We start from the raw sequence: 10247 nt of genomic DNA on the forward strand, positions 1-10247 counted from the left end.
TGGCAGTAGCAAGAAAAGTGATGTTGAGGTTTCTCTTCCTTATGACTGTTCTTACATGTGGGTATGTAAGTGCATGAGGTCATGAGAAGAGAAAGATCTAGTATGCCTGAGCATTTCTCATTTTGAAAAGTTACTTTTCTTATTTTAGGAAAATTGAGGTTGCTCACTTACAGTTTTTATGATCCTTTTTACAGGGACAGAGCCTTGGCTCTTCTCCTCTAGCTCAATTCCAGCATCCCTGAGACCAACATTCTTCTTCAGCTTTATTTGAACACATGGTCTATCCTTCCTACCCTGCATGCTTATGGAACCCGGCTTATAAAAACCTTCTGCATATTCCCACTGGGATGGGAAGCATCTGGTATGAAAATGATCCCTCCTAGGATATTTTGAAATAATAATATCTACTTGTAGTATTAATTCCAGCTAAAAAAATGTGTGGTTTGGTATAGTCATGAAGTAGCAATACAGTGTCCGTGAGGAATGGACTTCCAATAGTCTTCCTTTTTTATAGATATGTTTATTCTGAAATGTTCATCATTTGCACCTGGACACAAAGTGACTAATCATATACGTCACATAAGGAAAAGTACGAACGTGTGTATGAGGAAAAAAAAACACATAGATTTTAGATCACCCAACTCTATTGTTAAAGAGTTTATAAGTAAAGACAGGCAAATGGTACAATGATTTCAAATGCAATTCCTAGCCCTGATGGATTAAACATGCCTGTGAATTCTTATTAGGCTTCACTGCAGTGTTCATAGCCCTTTTATACTTGCAGCGCTCACACAAGGATGATAAAGAAGCCAGCTTCTGGGTCAGGTCCTTGGCTCGGCAGCCCCTGAAACTCAGGTTTGCCAGCCCTTCCTAAAGTGATCTGCTTCTTAGGGCTGATTCACCTTAAGTGATCTCACAGAAGGCAGACTGTCAAGTTCTTAGTTTATCTTGAGAAATGCACCCATCAAGCCTTCCAGCATATGTTAGTGGCTGATCAAAAAATCTTCTCTCTCCCTGTAAGAGAGCAGCTCAGAAGCCAGAGCATACACAAATGGTTTCTTGGAGGACAAATTCAGTCAGAGTCAGTGAATGCACCGCCAAGATTTGATAGGCTGATGTGTCTAGAACCACACCAAGGATCCAAAGCCAAACCCTCCAAACAGTACTTGGTGGGGGCAGCATCCCCCCCCCCCAAAAAAAAAATATATATATATATCACTAATACACCACCAAATTCTTTGTCCTGCTGGTACCCTTTCCTGAACTCTGTCTGTCCAGTCCAGTCTCCTCTGTGCTCACAGCCCATCCCTGGACAAGGGGACCTGAAAATTGACTAGACATCAACTTACCAGACAGTAATTACAATTCAGTCCTGCTCCAAGGTCTCATTTTAATTGCATTTTAGATATTTTTTAATTTCTTCTAGTAAACATGACTGCTCTCTTGGTCCATTTCTATAGATTTTACTAGTTGATTTCTCAGAGGTCAATCTTATTTTTTTTTCTCTAAATTGGGATGTGTGGCCACGTACAGTCTAGAATACTAAACACAAAAATAGAGAATACAAAACAGAGCTTTGTAATCACCATCCCAGGATCATTGGATTCTCCATTTTTGTGCTGAATATTTGCCTGACTGTTTGCTTTTTTAAGTTTGAAGTTTAAATGCCAACCTGCTTTCCTGTGAGTTCTCTCTGAATCAGCCCTTTGTTTGGTCAGTTCACAAGGTACACATGAGCTGCCAGGCATGGTTAAGCTCTGAGGTAACAGTAGTTAAGAGGCAGGGAAGTGACTGAAGGCCACCAACACAGATTAAAAAAAAAAAAAAAAGATGAAGAAGAAGAAGGAGGAGGAGGAGGAGGAGGAGGAAGAGGAGGAGCAGGAGGAGGAGAAGGAGGAGGAGGAGGAGGAGGAGGAGGAGGAGGAGGAGGAGGAGGAGGAAGAGGAGGAGCAGGAGGAAGAGAAGGAGGAGGAGGAGGAGGAGGAGGAGGAGGAGGAGGAGGAGGAGGAGGAGGAGCAGGAGGAGGAGAAGGAGGAGGAGGAGGAGGAGGAGGAGAAATGGAATGGGGTGGGGATGCTAATACTCTATCAGACACCAGCTTCTCAAATTGAAGGAGTTAACCAAGTGTTACAATGCATGTAACGCAGGCTTATCCTGTGACTGGTCCGAAATAAACATAGACATTTTACTCATAATGTTAATTGTAATCTCACAAGTGACTAATTCTAAATTAGGAAGGTTTATTCATCCTCACACAGTGGGAATGTATCGCATGGCTATACTGGTTCCCAGGAGGAAATAAAATAACAGGAAGTCACTGTGAAAGGTCATGGATCAGGAAATACCAAACTTCCACTTCGCACCTTTATAAGAAGCAACAAAATGTACCCCAAAAAAAGCTGGCGAAAGGAGAAAAGTCAGACTCTGCTTTCAATTATTTTTAAACTGCTGAGAATACTATTTAGATTTCCTTGAGCACTTGGAAAACCTTGTTCTCTCTTCATGTAAGAAAGCAAAAGAAACTGAAATATTCCAGGATACCTATGGCTTAGCACCCAAGCCATAGTTCCAGAAACAAAAGGGCATGGCTATATTATCTTCACTGTCATCCCACATGAATAGATCACCCCAAATTCAATTCATAACCAATAAAAGTATGTGTCTTAAAAAATACAATATTCACATGCAGTCATTTCAAAAACTGGGCATGAAATACACCATTTCTCCTAGAATTCTCTTCTAGATCCTTTATTCCTTTATACTCTGCCACAAAACTGTTCTTCCCTGACTTTCCAGTAATTCTTTTACTTGTTAACACCCTGATTGATTCTGAAATGCTTCATCCATAGGCCAACAGTGTGAGGAAATAAAAAATGTTTTCAATAAGCTACTTTTGGAATCACTGAAGGCCTATGGGTAAAACAAAGCAGAGGGGTTGTTTTGCTTTACATAGTCATGCTGACCTCTAATTTTGCCTACACTAATCATTAAACCTTCAGAGAATATTCCAAAAGAGAACTTACCGATAATGTTTTTATTATGGAAAGGACCCAAACAGTTTCTGCGTACTAATTTATTTATACCATATTCATACTTGAGGTTTCAGAGAGCCAGGATTTCCCGTAAGTGCTCTGCTCTCTTTCCTCGCCACTCTTCATACTTCCTTAAATACATGAGAATGAAGAGGTATTGTTAAAGCCAGAAAAACTGGCCTAGCCAAGGCCCCTCAAAAAGGAATGTGCAAATCTGGGAACACATTCCAGGATTTCCAGCTACCAGTACAGGGCTTGATGTATCAGAAATATTGGCCAGAAATGTCAAGTTTCTTGAGAATTCACTGATTCTCCAACAACCTCTAAGGAGCTGAGAAGGAAATAGTTCACAAAGCAATTCTCTGTGCAGTACTAGATTATGTCACTCCCAGGCTTTGAACCCCCTAATAGATTTCCATCACAATTAGAATGAAATCTGAAGCCACACAATCTGGGCCCTTGGCTGCCTCACTGGCCTCCTTTCCTCCCACTTTCTCTCTCACTGAAGCTGTGCCTGCCACAGTGGACTCCTTGTTGGTCCTTGGAGTTGCTAAATATATTCCCAGCTCAGGGTCTTCCCATTTCCTCTTCTCTTTCTGGAATTCTCTTCATCTATATAGGTTTATTCTCTTCACTCATTGCATTACATATTGATTTACTTGTATTATTGTTTCCTTTCTGGAATGCAAACTTCAGGACATCAGGAACATTTTCTATGTTGTTCACTGCCATATCCCCAGAGCTCAGAATGTAGAAGGTGTTCAATAAATAGTGATTGAATGAATGACTAGATAGCAAGTTATCTGAATATACTACCTAATGCATTTTTTAAAAATAATAACAAGGAGCATCTGTTTGTGTTCACCATTATATTGCTACTACCTAGGCCAGTGACTGGCAGATTATAACCACCATATGTGCTAGATTACAGCACTGCAAAATACAATTAAAGTCCAGCTGCTTTCATGGACCTTATAGTCCGCCAAATTGAGATAGAAAAAAAAACAAAAAAAAAAAACACACACAAGTAACTATGCAAGAAAAGAAACCCAAAAAATAAAGGCAGGATACTGTCTACAGAGTAACTGAGGGAACTATTTCACATTAAATGAAACTGACAGGGAACATTTGAGTCCTGCACCTGGTCAAATCATGGGAAACACATAACAAACCTAAATTGAGGGCATTCTACAAAAGTAACTAGCCTAAATCATGTAAAGCATCATGATCATGAATGTTCAGGAAAGACTAGGGAATTACTCCTTACTCAAAAAGCTAGAGCAAGACACAGCAACTTGGTGAAATGCATGATCCTAAATCAGATCCTTTATATAGGAGATGCTACTTGCCAAATTAATGAATATGAATGGGTCTCCAAACAAAAGTACATGAAGGTATCAGAATGTACCTTCTACATTCTGAGCTCTGGGGATATATATAGATATATATATATATATATATAATATATATATCTTTTTTGTAACTTTTCTGTAATTTTGAGATTATTTAGAATAAAAATAGGTGGTTGCTGATGGGGTTAGGCGTGGGGAGGAATGAGGAACAGGAAAGTTAAATAACTTTCCCAAGGTCCCAAAGTATGTGATAGAGCCTGGATGTGAACTCAGGCAATCTAACTCCAAACTATGTGTCTTCAACCACTCTGGGTGCTGTTTCTATCAAATGGGGCATATAAGTGCTTAGTCTAGTGCTGCATGCAAAGTAAGCTCTCAAGTGATATCCATTATTATTATTAACAAAAAATAACACACGGAATAAGTAAATAAATAAATGTTACAAGTCCTGCATGACAAGAAGGCAAAAAGCAGGGTAAAATAATTCCAGACAAAAGAAACAGCTAGTACAAAGGCCCTAAGGTGAGCACGAACTTGGCATGTTGGAGGGAAAAGGCACTATAAAGAGTTCTGGGGAGCAAATAAAGAAGTCTAGCCCTCAGCTTTCCCGGGGAGAGGAAGGGGAGAGCCATGTGCAGAGCACACCAACTTCTCTGAGGGGCTCCCCAGAAGACTGGCCTCTGCCCTGCCAGTCTTGGAGCTCAGACAGGTTAACCAACCATAGTCTAACAAAAGCACAGGCAACATGAAGAAACAAACAAACAAACAAACAGGTGGGATAACAACAAATTGAAAACCTCCTGCAGAGCAAAGAAAACAACCAACAGAGTAAAAAGATATTCTACAGAATGAGAGGAGATGTTTGTAAATCATATAGCGGATAAGGAACTAATATTCAAAACATATTAAGAGTTCATGCAACTCAACAAAAAACTAATAACCCAAATTTTAAAATGGGCTAAGGAGTTTAATAAACATTTTTTCAAAGAAGACATGGCCAACAGATACATGGAAAAATTGCTTATATCTCTAATCATGAGGGAAATGCAAGTCAAAACCTTATTTATGTCAGTATTGCTATTAAGAAAAAATGTTGGTGAGGATATGTAGAAATTAGAACTCTTGTACACTGTCTGTAGGGATGCAAATGTGTAGCCACTATGGAAAACAGTAATTCGGTTCCTCAAGAAATTAAAAATAAAAGTACCATATGACACAGCAATCCCACTTCCGTAGGTAAATATACCTAAAACAATTGAAATTAGGATCTTACTAAGATATCTATACTCCCATGTTCATTAAAGCACTATTCACAATGGCTAGGATGTGGAAACAACCTAAACTTTGATCAGCAGATGAATAAATAAAGAAAATGTGGTTTAAATATAGAATGAAATACTATTCAGCCTTAAAAATGGAAATTGTACAATGTGTGACAACATTGATAAACTTTGAGGACATTATGCTAAGTGAAATAAGCCAGACACAGAAAAACAAGTACTACATTATTCCATTTATTTGAGGTATCAGAAACAATCAAATTTATAAAATCAAAGACCAGAATATTGGTTGCTGGGGTGTGGAAAAAGGGGGAAATGGGGACTTATTAACTAGGGGCCTGGTGCACAAAGATTCATGCATGGGGTGTGGGTCCCTCAGTCTGACCTGCACCCTCTCCAATCTGGGAGCCCTCAGGGGAGCCCTCTGCAATCCTGTTTGTTTTAACGACCATTTGAGCAAATTGTCTGAGACCCAAACTCAGTGTGGTTTGGTGCTCACAGAATAACAGAGGTCTTCTTTTTTCTTTGCTCCATTGGTGGAGCAAAGTTGCAGGATATCTTCCTTTTAATTTTTCCTCAACACTGTGACTTTACTTATATCTCTCATTTTTGCTTTCCCTCCATCCCTCACCCGCAACAGTAATTTGCTCTAGGCTCTCTTTGCTGTAGTGTGATTCCGCAACATGTCTGCCACCAGGAGGGCCCAGCTGCTCCATGAGCCTGCCTCTGGATTCCTCCAGTCCCCTCAGCCCCCAGCCACCCAGGGCGGACCCCAGGCATAGGCAAGACTCAGATGTCAGCTGCCCAGCCACCCAGGGCCGCCCAAAGTTCAGGTAACCTGGGCTGGCCTAGGCTTGTGCTGCTGGCAGTGGTAGCAGCAGCGGTGTGATGGAGGGTTGCCTTCCCCTGATCACCCAGTTGCCTCCTGCCCCTGAGGGCATCCAGACTATGAGAAGGGGAAGGCTGGGCTGAGGGAACCCCCTGTCCAGTGCATGAGTTTTCATGCACTGTGCCTCTAGTATTCAATAATATTGTATTATTGTACACTTAAAATTTGTTAAGAGAATAGAGCTCATGTTGTACTCTTGCCATAATAAAATAATAGGTAAATAGCCAAAACTGGTTTTGCTCAGTGGATAGAGCATCAGCCTGCGGACTGAAAGGTCCCAGGTTCCATTCCGGTCGCTTTGGTTGTGAGCACATCCCCAGTATGGGGTGTGCAAGAGGCAGCTGATCAATGATTCTATCTCATTGATGTTTCTAACTCTCTATCCCTCTCTCTTCCTCTCTGAAAAAAAAATCAAAAAAATATATTTAAAAAAATAATAGGTAAATAAATGAAATGTGTCTATATTTGGACAATGGTTTTTAAAGAGATAAAATTAAGTCATTAATGTTGACCCCAATCCAATAAGATTAATGTCCTTAGGGGAAGAGGAAATTAGGACACAGGCCCAAAGAGGAAAGACCATATGAAGACACAGAAAGAAGACAGCCACTTATAAGCCATAGTTAGAGGCCTGCTGACAACTTGAACTCAGGCTTCTAATCTGTAGAATTTTAAGACTAATTTCTGCTGGTTAAGTCACCCAGTCTGTGGTACTTTCGAATGACATAATAAATTAATACAGAAGGTTTTAAACAATTAAAGTGACATAATAAAGTAACTTAGGCAGAAGATGATGGTAGTTGATCTAAGGTGATAGTCATGCTGAGGAAGTGAAGTGACTGGATTCAAGACAGTTTTAGAAGAGAAATCAACATTGGGGATGGGCGAAATAGAGGAACATGGAAGCCACCCAGACAGCAGCATGAACAACTTCATAGACAGTGAAGCTACCAAGATGCAGGAAAACTGGGGGAGAAGGATTCTTACAATTTGAGATCACCTATCAGACACTCAAGTGGAGATGTTAGGTGAACAGTTGAATATATAAATCTGGAATTGACATATAAATCTGGGCATCCTTGCTACATAGACGTTTCAAACCAAAGTACTTTATGAGATTACCTAAAGAGAAGGCATGATACAAACTCATAATCTTAACTGTACAAATGGTCAGAAACCCTTTCATTTAATTAATATGGGGTCAAATTTCCAGATCCCTCTGAAATTTCCAGGAGAACTATATGTTATCGGAGCTTCCATATACTGAGTGCTTCCCTTTCCTGTGACACTTAAACTGATTGCCTAAAGTGAGGGATTTCACTTTCATGTTTTTCATTTCTTCTTCAGCCCTTTCCATTTGGACTCTGTTCTCACCATGTGACTAAGACTGGTCTCTCTTTGATAGCAGTAATCTCCATACTGCCCACACCAGTGGTGACTGCTGAGAGTTGTCAGCTCACTAGACCTCTCAACAGCACTTGGTATTCGTCCCATTCTCTTCTCTTCTGAAGACACTTTTCCTCCTTTTATTCATGGACACTACTTTGCTAGTTTTCATCTTAACTCACTTTTAACTGCTTTTCGGTCCTAACTACTTACTCCACTGTTAAGCCTTAAATATTGACATGCTTCAGGAACTGGGCCAGGGTTCTGATGTATGCTAATGTGATGACTGGTGGTGGGGAAGGGGGCCCTAAATAGCTTCATGAGGATGGCCAGTTGCCAGAGACAACGGCTGGCATGAAACATTCAACTTCTCCCCTTGACCTTCAGGAGGAAAGAGGGGCTAGAGGGGCTGTATCATCAACAGCCAATGACTTAGTCAATTATTCCTGTTTCTTAAACAAAATATAAATTCCTTAGAAGAGCATTCAAGGCCCTTCAACACCAGTCTCCCAATGCTTCTTTCTAATTTTCATTCCTAGAACTTCCTAACTAATGCCAATATGACAGCCAGTTTGGACTTTTTGCCTTTTTCCTGATTTTACCAACTGTTATTTTTTATTCCTTCTATTCTCCCTATCTCAAATATTCTCCTCATATCAACAATTTCATTGATACAATCAGATCTGTTTGATTCTTAACTCAAATGATACCTCTCATATGAGATTTAGAAATATTTTTTGCTTAGAATAATTGGGTATAGAAATGATTTGTTGCTTATAAAAAAGTAACTTTTACAAACTTACTTGCCTGGTTGAATTTCCCACCACATTTCGCCTTTAAATTTCTGGCTTTTTAAATTTTATTTATTAAATTTATTGGGGTGATGTTGGTTAATAAAATGTTATAGGTTTCAGGTATACATTTTTATAATACATTATCCATATATGTATTTTGTGTTCACCACCCCAAGCTAATTCCTCCATCACCATTTATCCCCCATTAACCTTCTACCTTCCCCCACCCCCTTTCCCTCTGGCAATCACCATACAGTTGTCTGTGGCTGTGAGTTGTTGTTTTGTTTGTTTTTTGCTTAATCACTTCACTTTTTTTCACCCAGCCCTCCAATCCCCCTTCCTTCTAACAGCTGCCACTCTCTTCTCTGTGTCTATGCTTATTTTGTTCATTAGATTCCACATATCAGTGAAATCATATGGTATTTGTCTTTCTCTGACTGGTTTATTTCACTTAGCATAAACTCTCCAGGTCCATCCATCCTGCTGCAAAAAGTAAGACCTCCTTTTTTACTATTTAGTAGTATTCCATTGTGTAAATATAGCACATCTCTTTTATCCACTCATCTACTGATGAGCACTTTGGCTGCATCCAGATCTAGCTATTATAAATAACACTGCAGTAAACACAGCAGTTGTCCCAAATGTGCCCCAAGTAAGTGATTATCTGTCTAGACTCTAGACTTAGTGGGACAAACGCAGGTGACCAGGAGTCAGCAATAACAGCCTATCCCCTGGTGCTTCAGTATCTAGACAGCTGAGCCGAACCAGAACACTAGAGCACACAAGACAGAAATAGTATGAGATCACACAGGGTTTATTTACCTATTCCTAGTGGGTCCTAGGCTCCAGCAAAGGCCACCCGGCGATGCACACCAAAAGATGGACGACAAAAACAGAGACAGGTAGGCGGCTGCAGTTGGTTCAGGCTCACACAGCAGAGCAGTCAGGGGCTCATCTTATGGAGTGACGTGGAGTTGTCCTCTTATCGGGCAGGAGACGTGGACTGAAGAAGGGCCCCATGCTTATACAGCCACTATTCAACAATTTGTGTCCAGATGATATGCCTTATGCTAGGAGCAGGGCATTTACACTTTAAGGGCTCAGGGCTTTTACATCAAGATAGTGGGGTGTTCATCAATTTGGAAGTTATGAGTATTGTGGTTTCCACACAGCAAACGTTTCACACAATAATTATTTCAAACATTAGAGGGGTTTCCTTGTGACCACAACATTATTATAATAGCAGTTCATATATTCTTTCAAATTAGTGTTTCAAGTTTCTTTGGATATATTCCCAGAAGTTGAATTGTTGGGTCATAAGGCAGTTCCATTTTTAATGGAACTCCATACTGCTTTCCATAGTGCCTGCACCAATCTGCAATCCCACCAACAGTGCACAAGGATTCCCTTTGCTCCATATCATTGCCAGCACATGAGATATTTTTAAAATAGGTATCTTTCTTCTAATTTCTTATTCCATAACTCAATTTAAGCATTTTCTATTGTAGTTATTT

The 10247-nt window shown here is 40.0% G+C and overlaps 1 protein-coding gene across 1 annotated transcript in view; it reads right to left on the reverse strand.

The window, feature by feature from the left end:
• Window positions 1-9641, reverse strand: part of TSPAN8 (tetraspanin 8) — a 48668-nt gene extending 39027 nt beyond the window's left edge. Inside the window, exon 1 of the mRNA XM_036457559.2 lies at window positions 9556-9641. The gene's annotated coding sequence lies outside the window, so the exon portion shown is untranslated. The remainder of the gene's footprint in view (window positions 1-9555) is intronic.
• Window positions 9642-10247: the final 606 nt, after the last annotated feature.

The sequence above is a fragment of the Pipistrellus kuhlii genome, unplaced genomic scaffold (assembly GCF_014108245.1).
Source record: "Pipistrellus kuhlii isolate mPipKuh1 unplaced genomic scaffold, mPipKuh1.p scaffold_m20_p_3, whole genome shotgun sequence".
NCBI lineage: Eukaryota > Metazoa > Chordata > Mammalia > Chiroptera > Vespertilionidae > Pipistrellus > Pipistrellus kuhlii.